Source organism: Ovis canadensis, chromosome 5, assembly GCF_042477335.2.
Source record: "Ovis canadensis isolate MfBH-ARS-UI-01 breed Bighorn chromosome 5, ARS-UI_OviCan_v2, whole genome shotgun sequence".
NCBI classification, from domain to species: Eukaryota; Metazoa; Chordata; class Mammalia; order Artiodactyla; family Bovidae; genus Ovis; species Ovis canadensis.
In genome coordinates this window covers 65301605-65317619 of record NC_091249.1, presented here as the reverse complement: position 1 = coordinate 65317619, position 16015 = coordinate 65301605, and the positions used below count along the sequence as shown (strand labels likewise).

Below are 16015 nucleotides of genomic sequence, written 5' to 3'. Positions count from 1 at the left end.
TCTCTTAAATCTTAGTGGGTTTTCCTCTTTCTCTTCTTTCCCCCTTGAAATTCATTCATTGTAAAAAACTGTATCATTTGTCCTGTAGTGTTTACCATAATAGCAGCTTTGCGATTGTATTCCCATAGTGTAGTGTATAGTTTCTGTCCCCTGTATTTGCTGTAAATTAGCAGTTGGATCTAGAAGCTTAGTCAGAACCAGACTCCATTTGTTTGTTTTTCACCAAAACTTCTTTGTAATAGGTGTTAGGTTTCTCTTCAGAAGGCGCATAATCTGTGGCTCTCCCTTCTGTGATGTTAGTGGCTGCTGATTCTTGGTACATAGATCTGTTTGTTCATTAGGATTGCAAAATAGTGCTGTTTCAATACAAAATAAATTCTTTGTATAGCCTAGATATTGGTCCTCTGTCACAAACATCTTCTCTGACTTTGTGGCTTTTCTCCTTTTTTTTGAACAGTGTCTTAATGAAAGTTCTTTATATGAAGTGCTTAGATTTACCAGTCTTTTCCTTTATGAGTAATGTGTGCTGTGTTTTGTTTAAGAAATCCTTTAGTCATCAAGATAATTAATCCTATAGTTTTTCCTTTCACATTAAGGTTTTTAATTGATTTGTGTTTGATTCATTTGCATATGGGTACAATTTCTTTTTTTATATGGACCCTTAGCTCCAATCCCATTATTTGGGATATCTGACATGCTCAGTTAGTTCAGTTCAGTTCAGTCGCTCAGTCGTGTCCAACTCTTTGCGACGCCATGAATCACAGCATGCCAGGCCTCCCTGTCCATCACCAACTCCCAGAGCTCACCCAAACTCATATGCATCGAGTTGGTGATGCCATCCAGCCATCTCATCCTCTGTCGTCCCCTTCTCCTCCTGCCCCCAATCCCTCCCAGCATCAGGGTCTTTTCCAATGAGTCAACTCTTCACATAGGTGGCCAAAGTATTGGAGTTTCAGCCTCAGCATCAGTCCTTCCAATGAACACCCAAGACTGATCTCCTTTGGACATGCTCAGTGTGTTATATATCAAGTGCCTTTTATGCGTAGGTCTGTTTTCTGAACTGTGCTCTCCTTCTGGTTGATCATTTTGTTTATTCCAATGCCAGTACCATACAATCTTGATTATTATGGTTCTATAAAATGTGTTATTAATCTCCTATCTTTTGCTGCTTTTCCAAGAATGTACAAGCTCTTTTTTAGAATCATCTTGTCAACTTAAAAAAAGAAACCTGTTGAGATTTTTATTCTGCTGACTATATACATCAATCTAGGAAGAATTGGCATCTTGTTATCAAGTCTTTTAATCTATGAATCTTAAAGTCTACATTCACTTGTCATTTTAAATGTTTTTTAGTAAAGCTGTATTGTTTCTGTATAGAGGTCTTACACAACTTTTATTAAATTTATTCCTAGGTACTTCGTATTTTTATATGGTATCTAAAGTTTCTTTATCTGTAGATTCTTTTGGAGCTTCCCTGGTAGCTCAGGCAGGCAGTAAAGAATCTGCCTGCAGTGCAGGAGCCCATGGTATGATCCCTGGGTCGGGAAAATCCCCTGGAGAAGGAAATGGCCTCCCACTCCAGTATTCTTGCCTGGAAAATCCCATGGACAGAGGAGCCTGGGACAGAGGCTACAGTTCATGGGGGTCACAAAGAGTCAGATACAACTTAGCAACTAAATAACAACAAAATCAGTATCTTAAGATGAGAGTGTTATTTCTTCCTTTCTAATTCTTAAGATTGTTTTTTCTTGCCTTACTGCACTGCATCAGACTACGCACCAGACACCTCACTGTTTTTGAGTGAAGTGATAGATAACACTGAATATTCTTGTCTTACTCCTGATCTCAAAGACAAAGTTTTCAACATTTTACCTTTAAGCATGGTTTTTGCTTTCAACTTTCAGTGAATACTCTGTCATATTGAGGAAGTTATCTTGTATTCCTTGTTTGCTGAACATATTTATCGTGAATGGGTATTGAATTTGATCAAATGCTTTTTTTATACTGTTAGGATTAGCACATAATTTTCTCTTTCAGTGTGTAATTGTGGTGAAGCATAACAATTGGTTTCTGTTAACACTAATCTTACATTCCTAAAATAAATCCAATTTGGGCATTATTTATTATCCTTTTTATTTTATATTGCTTAGTTCAGTTTGCTGGTATTTTACAAATTTTGTGCCTAGGTTTATGAGTAAAAGTAACCTATGATTTTTTGTTCTTTCACATTTTGCTATTAAAGATTATGCTAACCTCATAGTGTGAGTTGAGGAATACTTCCTTTTTCTAAACTATGGAAGAATTTTTACATAAGATTAAGGGAATTATTTATTCCTTGACTCTTTGAAATAATCAGCTGGCAAAGTCATCTAGTCTCCTAGGAAATGTTGACTACCAATTTAATGTCGTTCATAGTTACAAAGACTGATCAGGTTTTTTCTTGTTGAGTCAGTTTTGGTAAGTTATGTTTTTCTAGGAATTTGTCCATTTCATCTAAATTCTCACATACATTTTGTATGAAATTATTCATTATAATATGCAAAGCATATTTAATTCAGTTCTCTTTTTATTTTATTTTTTTGTTGTTGTTCCTGATGTTGAGTGCCTAATTGCTCTCTCTCATTTTTAAATACTGATCAGTCTCACCAGAGATTTTTTAAATTTTCTTAAAAAAACAAAGAACTGCTAACTTTGTTAATCTCTGTGATCATTAATTTCTGCTTTTACCTTTATTTTCTTTAAAAAGTTTTCTTTAGTGTTTATTTTACTGTTCTAATTTCTTGAAGTGGTTGGTTAAATCATTAGTTTTCAGTCTCTTTATTTCATATATATTGTTGTTCAGTTGCTAAATCATGTCCATCTCTTTGCGACCCCATGGACTGCAGCATGCCAGGCTTCCCTCTCCTTCACTATCTCCTGGAGCTTGCTCAGACTTAGGTCCTTTGAGTCAGTGATGCCATCCAGCCATCTCATCCTCTGTCACCCTCTTTGCCTCTTGCCCTCAATCTTTTCCAGCATCAGGGTGTTTTCCAGTGAGTCGGCTCTTCGCATCAAGTGGCCAAAGTATTGAAACTGCAGCACTAGTCCTTCCGAAGGAATATTCGGGTTGATTTCCCTTACGATTGACTGGTTTGATCTCTTTGGTGTCCAAGGGACTCTCAAGAATCTTTCCATCACCACAGTTCAAAAGCATCAGTTCTTTGGTGCTCAGCCTTCTTTATGGTCCAGCTCTCACATCCATACATAACTACTGGAAAAACAATAGCTTTGATTAGGGGGAACAAAAAGGAAAGTAACTGCTGAAGTAACTTCATCCCTTGAAGTAATTTATTTCTGACAGCATTACCTGTTGAACTGGCCCATATGCCTTGGTTGTCTGGTTGTTACTATTGCAATGTCTGAAGGAGAGGAGTTGGAGCTTTTCCACATGCAGAGAGCCTTCCTCCCTTCCCAGCACACTTGATAGCATTGTCCATGGTGGCTAAAGTGTACCACCTCGCTAATACAGAACATTAGGTGAGGCCTAATTGGGCTTCCCTCATAGCTCAGTTGATAAAGACTCCACTTGCAATGCAGGAGACCCTGGTTCAATTCGTGGGTCGGGAAGATCCACTAGAAAAGGCATAGGCTACCCACTCTAGTATTCTTGGATTTTCCTTGTGGCTCAGCTGGTAAAGAATCTGCCTGCAATGCAGGAGACCTGGGTTCAATCCCTGGGTTGGAACAATCCCCTGGAGAAGGGAAAGGCTACGCACTCCAGTATTCTGGCCTGGAGAGTTCCATGGGACTGTATAGTCCGTGGGGTCATAAAGAGTTGGGCACAACTGAGCAACTTTGACTTTCTTTCAACTGATCAGTACTCTTGTGATTTAATCTTAAAAATTTGTAAAGTTTTCCTTTATGACTGGGAATACTGTTAAATATTATAAATGTTCTATATTGACTTGAAATGAATGGATATAGTCTTCAGTTGCATCAGGTGTTCTATGTATCTCCATTACGTCCTGGTTGTTGATTGTGTTGCTTAAATTTTCTGTAGCTTTACTTTTTGTTTGTTTGTTTTATTAGTTACTTAGAGAAATGGTTAAAACATCCCACTTTGTGAATGTAACATTGTAATTCTGTCGGGTTTTGCTTTATATTTTTCTTTTAATTTATCAACATAGTTTCAGACTTATAGAAAAGTTGCTAGAATAAAACAAAAACCTTCTTGCACATTCCTAATATTTGCCTTTTCTGTGTGTGTGCATTGTCATTTTTTCCTGAAGCATGCAGATTGGTTGCCTCTTTATCCTTCAGTGTGCATTTCCTAATGGTAGATCCATAACCACATATCAAAATTAGGAAATTACCATTAATGTAATAGTGTTTTAAAATCTGACCTTTAGATTTTGCCAGTTGTCACGGTGACATCCTTTACAGAAAAAATTAATGGATCGTGTGTGGCATTCAGTTGTCCTTTCAGTTCAGTTCAGGTCAGTCACTCAGTCGTGTCCGACTCTTTGCGGCCCCATGAATCGCAGCACACCAGGCCTCCCTGTCCATCACCAACTCCCAGAGTTCACCTAAACTCATGTCCATTGAGTCGGTGATGCCATCCAACCATCTCATCCTCTGTCGTCCCCTTCTCCTCCTGACCCCAATCCCTCCCAGCATCAGAGTCTTCCAATGAGTTGTCCTTTAGTCTTCTTTAATTGGGAATAATTTCTATTGTGGTCACCTGCAAAGGTGTATGGACGCCTATTCATAATTTGGTTTGGATGTTAAGAATGATGACACTCCCCAAACATATCAAGAGGGTATGAAAAGGTTTATTAACAGATAATTGAGTTCTCTGAGAAGAGGAGGATAGTCCTCTCAAGCATGTTTGAAATGGCTTGAAAGGCTAAGAGGAGGAGACCGGCCTGAGTTTTTATTCTGCTTAGGGCAGGACCAGGCTGAGAGTTCCTGCACAGGGTCCCTGAGTAGTTTGAATCTCCACTGGTACCTGGGCACTGAGGCTTCCAGTTCTTGTGCCCAGATGTGGGACGCAAGGGGAAGTGGGAGAAGTAAGGCTTAACAGCTGTTAACACTTAAACCAAAAATGGAGTCAGACTCCTTGTTGTGGTTCTCGGTCTTTATCTTTCATAACTTTGCCCAGGTGGTTTGTAAAACATCTCTCAGTTTGGATTTGTCTAATGTATCCTCATGATTAAATTAAGACTATCCTTTTTCTATTGCTTTATGTATCTTAATATATAAATATATATTGTTATTGCTGCTGCTGCTACTAAGTCACTTCAGTCCTGTCCGACTCTGTGTGACCCCAAAGATGGCAGCCCACCAGGCTCCCTCATCCCTGGGATTCTCCAGGCAAGAACACTGGAGTGGGTTGCCACTTCATTCTCCAATGCATGAAAGTGAAAAGTGAAAGTGAAGTTGCTTAGTCGTGTCCAACTCTTAGTGACCCCATGGACTGCAGCCCCACCAGGCTCCTCTGTCCATGGGGTTTTCCAGGCAAGAGTACTGGAGTGGGGTGCCATTGCCTTATTAGGTGCTTACAAATTTAAAATTCTTATATTTTCCTGACAAACTAAACCCTTACTATTCTAGTATGTCCTTGTTTATCTTCTTGATGCTTTGTGTTGCCTGGAAGACTATATTATCTAATATTAATGCACCTTCATCATCTATAATATCAGTCTCAAGTGGAGTATATAGTCTCTCTACATTTGACATAATTGTTGAAATATTTGGATTTAAATCTGTGTGTGTGTGTGTGTGTGTGTGTGTGTATGTGTGTTAGTCGCTCAATTGTGTCTGACTCTTTGTGACCCCACGGACTGTAGCCCGCCAGGATTCTCTGTCCATGGAATTCTCCAGGCAAGAATACTGCAGTGGATTGCCATTCCCTTCTCCAGAGGAACTTTCCAGCTCAAGGATCGAACCCTGGTCTCCTGCCTTGCAGGCAGATTCTTTGCCGTTTGAGCTACAAGATTTAAGTCTACCATCTTATTTTGTGTTTTCTATTAGTCGCATCTGTTCTATGTAATATGTTGATTTCATTCTGTTAAAAATATTTTCTAATTTCTTATCGGACTCCAGTTATTTGGATATTTATAGAATAGCCAAACAATTGGGAACTTTGTAGTTATCCTTTTAATGATTTCTCACCTATTACTAGTCTGATCAGAGAACATACTTCGAATGATTTGAAATTTCTGGGTTTGCCGAACATGTGGTTGTTGTCATTGTGCAGTTACTCATTTGTGTCCAACTCTTTGTGACCCTGTAGACTGCAGCACACCAGGTTTTCCTGTCCTTCACTATCTCCCAGAGTTTGCTCAAACTCAAATCCATTGAGTCAGTGATGTTATCCAACCACCTCACCTCTGTCGTCCCCCTTTTCCTCTTGCCCTCGGTCTTTCCTAGCATCAGGGTCTTTCCCAATGAATCACCTCTTCACATCAGATAGCCAAAGTATTGGAACTTCAGCTTCAGCATCAGTCCTTCCAATGAATATTGATTCACTGGTTGATTTCTTTTAGGATTGACTGGTTTGATGTCCTTGCTGTCCAAGGGACTCTAAAGGGTCTTCTCTAGCAGCACAGTTCAAAAGCATCCATTCTTTGGTGCTCAGCCTTCTTTATGATCCAGCTCTCACATCCGTACCTGACTACTGGAAAAGCCATAGCTTTGACTTGGCAGAATTTGTTGGCAAAATGATGTCTCTGCTTTTTAATATGCTGTCTAGGTTTGTCATAGCTTTTCTTCCAAGGAGCAAGCATCTTTTAATTTAATGGCTGCAGTCACCATCTGCAGTGATTTTGCAGCTCACAGAAGTAAAGTCTGTCATTGTTTCCATTTCCCCCCCGCATCTGTTTGCCATGATCTTAGTTTTTTTAATGTTGAGTTTTAAGCCAGCTTTTTCACTCACCTCTTTCACTTTCATCAAGGGACTCTTTAGTTCCTCTTTGTTTTCTTCTGTAAGGGTGGTTATCATCTGCATATCTGAGGTTATTGATATTTTTCCCAGCAATCTTGATTCCAGCTTGAGCTTCATCCAGCCCAGATGTATATAAGTTAAGTGAGAGGTGACAATATATATACAGCTTTGACGTACTCCTTTCCCTATTTTGAAGCAGTTCATTGTTCCATATCCAGTTCTAAATGTTGCTTCTTGACCTGAATACAAGTTTCTCAGGAGGCAGGTAAGGTGGTGTGGTATTCCCATCTCTTTAAGAATTTTCCACAGCTTGTTGTGATTCATGTAGTCAAAGGCTTTAGCGTAGTCAATGAAGCAGAGGTACATGTTTTTCTGAAATTCCCTTGCTTTTTTCTGTGGTCCCAACAGATGTTGACAGTTTCACTTCTGGTTCCTCTGCCTATTCTAAAACCAGCTTGTACATCTGGAAGTTCTCAATTCACTTACTGTTAAAGGCTAACTTGAAATATTTTGAGCATTACATTGCTAGCATGTGAAATGAGCAAGATTGTGCAGTAGTTTGAACATTCTTTGGCATTGCCTTTCTTTGGGATTGGAATGAAAACTGACCTTTTCCAGTCCTGTGGCCACTGCTGAGTTTTCCAAATTTGCTGGCATATTGAGTGCAGCACTTTAATAGCATTATCCTTTAGGATTTGAAATAACTCAACTGAAATTCCATCACCTCCACTAGCTTTGTTCATAGTAATGCTTCCTAAGGCCCACTTGACTTCCCACTCCAGGCTCTAGGTGAGTGATCACACGCTTGTGGTTATCCAGGTCATTAAGACCTTTCTGGTTCTTTTGTGTACTCTTGCCACCTCTTCTTAACATCTTCTGCTTCTGTTAGGACCACACCATTTCTGTCCTTTATTGCACCCATTTTTGCATGAAATGTTCCTTTGGTATCTCTCGTTTTCTTGAAGAGATCTCTAGTCTTTCTCATTCTGTTGTTTTCCTCTTTGCACTGTTCACTTAAGAAGGCTTTCCTGTCTCTCCTTGCTATTCTTTGGAACTCTGCATTCAAATGGGTATATCTTTCCTTTTCTCCTTTGTCTTTCGCTTCTCTTCTTTTCTCAGCTATTTGTAAGGCCTCCTCAGACAACTATTCTGCCATTTTGCATTTCTTTTTCTTGGGGATGGTCTTGATCATTGCCTCCTGTACAGTGTCAGGAACCTCTGCCCATAGTTCTTCAGGCATTCTGTCTATCAGATCTAATCACTTGAATCTATTTGTCACTTCCACTGTATAATCATAGGGGATTTTCCTTAGGTCATACCTGAATGGTCTAGTGGTTTTCCCTACTTTCTTCAATTTGAGCCTGAATTTCGCAATAAGGATTCATGATCTGAGCCATAGTCAGCTGCCAATCTTGTTTTTGCTGACCGTATAGAGCTTCTCCATCTTTGGCTATAAGGAGTATAATCAGTCTGATTTCTGTATTGACCATCTGGTGATGTCCATGTGTAGAGTTGCCTCTTGTATTGTTGGAAGAGGGCATTTGCTATGACCAGTGGGTTCTCTTGGCAAAACTCTGTTAGCCTTTGTCCTGTTTCATTTTGTACTAGAAGACCAAATTTGCCTGTTAATCCAGGTATCTCTTGACTTCCTACTTTTGCGTTCTAGTGACTTCCCACTTTTGCATTCTAGTCCCCTATGATGAAAAGGACATTCTTTTTTGGGTGTTAGTTCTAGAAGGTCTTGTAGGTCTTCATAGAACCATTAACTTCAGCTTCTTCAGCATTACTGGTAGGGGCATAGACTTGGATTACTGTGATACTGAATGGTTTGCCTTGGAAACAGAGGTCCTTCTGTTGTTTCTGAGATTGAACCCAAGTATTGCATTTCGGATACTCTTTTTGACTATGAGGACTACTCCATTTCTTCTGAGGGATTCCTGCCCACAGTAGTCGATATAATGGTCATCTGAATTAAATTCTCCCATTCCAGTCCATTTTAGTTTGCTGATTCCTAGAATGTCGACGTTCACACTTGCTGTCTCCTGTTTGACCACTTCCAATACCTTGACCCATGGACCTTGCATTCCAGGTTCCTATGCAGTATTGTTCTTTATAGCATCGGACTTTACTTCCATCTCCAGTCACATCCACAACTGGGTATTGTTTTTGCTTTGGCTCAGTCTCTTCATTATTTCTGGAGTTATTTCTCCACTCTTCTCCAGTAGCAATTGGGTACCTACTGACTTGACGAGTTCATCTTTCAGTGTCATATTTTCTTGAGCAAGATTAGTTGTTTTGTTGTATAGTCATTAGCTCTGGGCTTAAAGAAAATGACCTCTTATGTGACTAAGATGAAGGAATGTAGAAAAAAATGTTTGTCATTTTCTCCTCCTTGAGAGTCCCAAACCCCTTTCTCCTCCTTGAGGGCCTCAGACCCCTTTGTCCTTGAGGGCCCTGCACTCCTTATCAAGTTACCTAAGAATTAGCTCTCTCAGTTTCATTAAGTTACACAAAACTGTGATCCATGTGATCTTTTGGTTAGCTTTCTGCGGTTGTGGTTATTATTCTGTCCTTGGATGAAGTTACGAGCTTTGTGTAAGCTTCCTGATGGAAGGGACTGGCTGTGGGGAAAACTGGGTCTTGCTATGGTGATCAGGGCCATACTCAATATACCTTTAATTCAGTTTTCTGCTGATGGGTGGGGCTGTGTTCTCTCCCTGTAGTTTGGCCTAAGGACAAACTGTGGTAGGGGTAATGGCAACTTCCTCTGAAAAGGGCTTAGGCCTAGGACTGTTGTTTTCAGTGCCCCTGACCCCACTGCAGCCCACTGCAGACCCACGCCTCTGCTGGAGACTCCCAAACACTCATAGGCAAGTCTGGCTCAGTCTCTTGTGGGGTCACTGCTCCTTTCTCCTGGGTCCTGGTGTGCATCAGGTTTTGTTTGTGCCCTCCAAGAGTCTTGTTTCCCCTGTCTTGTGGAAGTTCTGTAATTAAATCCCACTGACCTTCAAAGTTAGATTCCCTGGGGATTCTCAGTCCCTTTCCTGGATCCAGGAAGTCCAGGATCCAGGTTGGAAAGTGTTGTGGGGCCTAGAACTTTTGCAACAGTGCAAGAACTTCTTTCCCATCAGCTCTGTAGTGGGGCTAATGAAGACCACCTCCAAAAGGACTTATGCCACAAGCCGCGCCTCCCAGGACTGCTGCTGCCAGAGACTACTGCTGCTGCTGTCCTCGTGGCAGGCCGCTGCTGACCCGTGCCTCCACAGGAGCTTCTCAAACACTCACAGGCAGGTCTGGCTCAATCTCTTGTGGGGATCGCTGCTCCTTTCCCTGGGTCCTGGTGGACACAAGTTTTTGTTTGTGCCCTCTAAGTGTCTCTGGAGGGTATGAGGCTTGATTTTAAACATGATTGTGCTCCCTCCTACACTCTTGTTTTGGTTTCTCCTTTGTCCTTGGATGTGGGGTATCTCTTTTTGGTGGGTTCCGGGAGGCCTGGCATGCTGCAGTTCATGGGGTCGCAGAGTTGGACACGACTGAGAGACTGAACTGAACTGAACATTCTCCTGTCGCTGGTTGTTCAGCAGCATGTGGTAAATGTTGGTGAATGTTCTATATGCGTATGAAAAAGTGTAATTTGTCATTGTTGGGTGCGTTGTTCTAATACAGCAACTAGCTCAAGTTTGTTAGATGTGTTCAGATTTTCCAAATCCCTTCCAAGTTTTTGTCTGCTTGTTTCATTAGTTACTATACAAAAGGTATTAATTCTTCTACTGCAGTTATGAATTTACCCTTTTCTTCTTTTAGTTCAATTTTTACTTTATATATTTTGAAACTAAATTATTAGATGTATTTAGATTTAGAACTATTATATTTTCCTTGTGGATTGACCCTTTATCACTATGAAATGTGCAGCATTCAAGGCAGTAGAATTATTAGAGACAAAATTTCCTTCGGATACTAGGTACATCAGCTTTCTTTTGGTTAGTATATTTTCTTCCACTGTTTTGTCCTAAGACTTCTGTGTCTTTATTTAAAGTGTGTCCCTTGACAGTACATATTTCGTGTGTATGTTTTGTAAATCCAGTCTGATGACATTAGTCTTTTCATTGCAAAGTATTTGATTCACTTGAATTGATACATACCAAATTGCTATTTGTTTCTGTTTGATTTTTCCAGTGTGCCTCCTTTTTTTCTGTTCTTATTGATTCATTTACAACTTTATTATTTCACATTTCCCTTATTCTTATTTATACATTTTTTACTATCCTTTTAGTGTGTACCTTAGAAATTACAACATGCATGCTTAACTTACTACAACCTAATATAAATTAGAACTTTTACCACATTCCAAGTAATGTTAGAACTTTATAATACTTTAAGCACACATTTTTTGAATTATGCATGTCTTGCATTTTTAATTATTTTAAAAATATTTTAAACATTATTTTTTAAACCCTAGAAACATTTAGTATTATTTTATCATATGTGTGTGTTATGTGTGTGTGTGTGTTAGACATTCAGTTGTGCCCGACTCTTTGCGGCCCCCTGGACTGCAATCCACCAGGTTCCTCTGTCCATGAGATTTTCCAGGCAAGGATACTGGAGTGGGTTGCCATTTCCTTCTCCAGGGAATCTTTTCAACCCAGGGATTGAACCCGGGTCTCCTGCACTGCAGGCAGATTCTTTACCAACTGAGCTACAGGGGAAGCCTTTATCATATCAGTATTCACTTAAAAACTCCTTTGTAGTGTTTTCCTTCCTACCTACATTTCTATATTTCCTTTTGGAATACTTTTTTTTTCTGCTTGAATAAATGCATGCCCCTTTTATTATTTATTTTAGTCTAGTGGTAATGAAGTCTCTGTTTTTATATGGATATATCTTTATTTCACTTGTATTTTTGAAAGATATTTTTTGTTTTTCCTAAAAAAAACCACACACACACACACAAAACAACCCTCCACTGTCAGAGTTTTTTTTATTCCTTTGAGGATAACATGTTCTGCTTCCTGCTACTTTGGGAGAATTTTTTTTTACCCTGGCTTTTAGAAGTTTCACTGTGATGTGCCATCATGTGGTTTTTTTTGTTTTTATACTTGGGACTCTCCACGCTTTTGGTTCTGTGTATTGCAGTCTTTCATCACTTTTAGAAAATTAGCAGCAATTTTCTCCTCAAATATTGCTTCTGTCTAGTTGTTCTTGTCCTTTAATTATTGGCATTTTACTTTGCTTTCAGATTTGGTGCCAGTAATATCATATTTAACATTCCATTTTAGGTGTGTATGTGTCATGGGGCTTGTTTCTTTTGGTTTTGTTGTTTTTAATATTTTACTTTCTCTGCATACCTGTCTAAGGCATCTGTTTAAGGACGGAAATTGTGGGACTCTTCCTATGCTCCAAGTCATGTTTCTCCCCTTTCTCTAGCCTCTAGCTTTTTTATTTTTTATTTTTCCTTTTTTGATTTTTTTATTTTTATTTATTTTTTATTTTATTTTATTTTTTTAGTTTTTTATTTTTTTAATTTTAAAATCTTTAATTCTTACATGTGTTCCCAAACATGAACCCCCCTCCCACCTCCCTCCCCATAACATCTCTGTGGGTCATCCCCATGCACCAGCCCCAAGCATGCTGTATCCTGCGTCAGACATAGACTGGCGATTCGATTCTTACATGATAGTATACATGTTAGAATGCCGTTCTCCCAAATCATCCCACCCTCTCCCTCTCCCTCTGAGTCCAAAAGTCCGTTATACACAGCTGTGTCTTTTTTCCTATCTTGCATACAGGGTCGTCATTGCCATCTTTCTAAATTCCATATATATGTGTTAGTATACTGTATTGGAAAAATATGGAACGCTTCACGAATTTGCGTGTCATCCTTGCGCAGGGGCTATGCTAATCTTCTCTGTATCGTTCCAATTTTAGTATATGTGCTGCCGAAGCAAGCACTCTAGCTTTTTTAAAAAAACTTTTTATTTTATATTGGCATATAACTGATTAACAAAGTTGTTATAGTTTCAGATAGACAGCAAAGAGACTCAGCCATGCATAAACATGTATCCATTCTCCCTCAAACTCCCTATCCAGCCTCCAGCTTTATTCAGGTGTATTTAATATACAAAAAATTACACTTAATGTATACATTTTGATGAGTTTGGACATATGCATATACCTGTGATATCATCACTACAATCAAGGTAATAAACATATCCATGACCTCCAAAAGATTTATGTCCCTTTATTTTCATTTTCTTGTAAGAACACTTAACATGAAATCTGTCCTCTTAACAGAATTTTAGATTGAACTCACGTTTCTTACGTCTCCTTCATTGACAGGCAGGCTGTTTACCACTAGCACCACATGGGAAGCCTAGCTTGTATAGCACCGTATTATTAATTACTCTGTCCAGTCCGTTCTTCTCTTCCTGGGCCTCCAGTTACACATATGTTGGACATCTTCACATGTCCCTTACACTCTTTTTGTTACTTTTCATCTTTTATCTCTTGGCTCTAGTTCATATGTTGATCTGTCTTGCAATTTATCAACTTCTACTGTTTCTCTAGTTAAACCCATCTAATGGCAACCCACTCCAGTACTCTTGCCTGGAAAATTCCATGGATGGAGGAGCCTGGTAGGCTACAGTCCATGGGATTGCAAAGAGTCGGACACAACTGAGCGACTTCACTTTCTTTTCTTCTTTCTTTCTTTACTGAGCTCTTAATTTTATTTAGTTCTAGAATGTCCATTCATTTATATTTTTAGTAAATTTTAGTTCTCTGACAAACTTCTTCATCTTCATCTATTTTTATTTTTTTCTTCTGTATTCTTGAACATGTTAGCTATTATTGTGTCTGACTCTTTGTGACTCCACAGACTATAGCCCGCCAGGCTTCTCTGTCCATGGAATTCTCCAGGCAAGAACACTGGAATGGGTAGCCATTCTCTTCTCCAAGGAGTCTTCCTGATCCAGGGGTTGAAGCAGGTTTTCCTGCATTGTGGGCAGATTCTTTACTGTCTGAGCCACCAGGGAAGCCCTAAAAGGCTGGCTTGTCAATTCTCGTTGGCTAGATCCAGTTGTCTCATTGGCTAGATCCAGATTCATACATAAATCTGTTCCTATTGTGTTTTCCTCTCTAGACAAATAGGTGTGTGGGCAGGTCACCTTAAACCAGTCAGGGAGTGAGCTATGCCAAGTCTTGGTTATGGCTTTGTAAAGGCTTGGTCTACCTCTGGTTCACCCTGTTCCTAGAGTGTAGGTTTTCTAGGACTCCCAGCTGCAAACCTGTTGTGTTTGCTTTTATCTCTGAGGATGTAATCTTTTGTAATCTCTGAGGAGTCTTGTATGAGATTCCCCACATTAGGCAGCAGCTGGATCTTTTTGTTGTTGTTGTTTAATTGAAGGATAATTAATTGCTTTACATAATTTTGTTGTTTTCTGTCAATCCTCAACATGAATCAGCCATAGGTACACGTATATCCCCTCCCTTTTGAACCTCCCTCCCATCTCCCTCCCCATCCCACCCCTCTGCTGCTGCTAAGTTGCTTCAGTCCTGTCCAACTCTGTCCCACCCCTCTATGTTGATACAAATAGATAGCCAACAGGAATTTGCTCAGAAACTAGATCTTGACTCCTGGGCACCCTTGCTGCACAGAGCCCTCAGAATAACACGAACAGGGCTCCAGTGATCTGCTTACTTCTCTGGAGCAGTTCATCACCGTCTTCTTAGCTCTTCTGTGCTTCAAGGTAATTTTTTAAATACCATACCAGCATTTTTAGGTATTTTTCCATGGAAGGTTTGACCTCTAATACTGGAAATGGAAATTTTCATTTCTTATCATATTTCTTCTGACGAATTTTTACTACATTGAAAAACAAAAAATTTATATACTGAAATCAGTTTGTCTTTTCCTTAATACCATCTTGATTTTGCATTATCCTTAGGGAATTTTTCTTTTATTCAGAATTATAATGCATTTCTTTTTTTTTAATGAATTTATTTATTTATTTTTATTTTTGGCTGTGCTGGAGTTTTGTTGCTGCTTGGGCTTTCTCTGGTTGCAGAGAATAGAGGCTACTCTCTAGTTATGGTGCAAGGGCTTCTCATTGTGGCTTCTCTCTCTTAAGAGTTGAGGAGCATGGGCTCTAGAACCCCGTGGGCTTTAATAGTTGCAGCACATGGCCCCAACAGCTGCAGTTCCCAGGGTCTAGAGCACAGGCTCAATAGTTACGGCACATAGGCTCAGATGCTCCGAGGCATGTGGCATCTTCCCGAATCAGGGATCAAACCTATGTCTCCTACATCGGCAGATAAATTCTTTACCACTGACCCACCAGGGAAACCCCTGTATTTCTGTTTCTAACATTTAGCTGTTTAATGTATTTGCAGCTTGTTTTTGTGAATAGTATACAGTTAAGATCTTACCTATTTTCCTTTAAAATGGAGAACCAGTTGTTCCAACACTATTGATGAGATCAGTAGTCAGAAAACTATGGCCAACCCACTTTTGTTAAGAAAGTTTTATTGGAACACGGCCATGCCCACTTGATTACATATTGTCTCTGACTTTTTAAATATTATACCAGCAGAGCTGAGTAATTGCAACAGAAATTGCAGTTAGAAAATTCATATTCCTAATGAGTTAATGATGTTGAACACCTTCTCTGAGCTTACTTACTATCTGTGTATCCTCTCTGGTGATATGTCCCATAGAGCCATATATTTATTTATTTTCTAGTAATTTAAGAAAAAGTTTACCAATTCCTATTTTAGACTATACTTTTTCTAAATCAATGACATGTGCTCAGCAGCTTGTCCTGAGGACACTAGATATATACTATATCTATTTATATACAGTGTGTGTGTGTGTGTGTGTGTGTATGTATGCATGCTAATTTGCTTTAGCCATGTCTAACTCTTTGCAACCCCGTGGACTGTAGCCTTCCAGGTTCCTCTGTCGATGGGATTCCCCAGGCAAGAATACCAGAGTGGGTTGTCATGCCCTCCTCCCAGGGATCAAACCCAAGTCTCTTGTGTCTCCTGCATTGGCAGGCGGGTTCTTTACCACTAAAGCCACTTGGGAAGTCCTAG

General features: G+C 39.6%; 1 protein-coding gene and 1 non-coding gene across 2 annotated transcripts in view; one reads left to right on the top strand and one right to left on the bottom strand.

The window, feature by feature from the left end:
* The window catches only part of DIAPH1 (diaphanous related formin 1), a 117383-nt gene that overhangs the window by 69701 nt on the left and 31667 nt on the right, over positions 1 to 16015 (top strand). The gene's annotated exons all lie outside the window — the stretch shown is intronic.
* Positions 12768 to 12874, bottom strand: LOC138441950 (U6 spliceosomal RNA). The gene has a single exon (XR_011257508.1). It is a non-coding gene; the product is annotated as a U6 spliceosomal RNA (small nuclear RNA).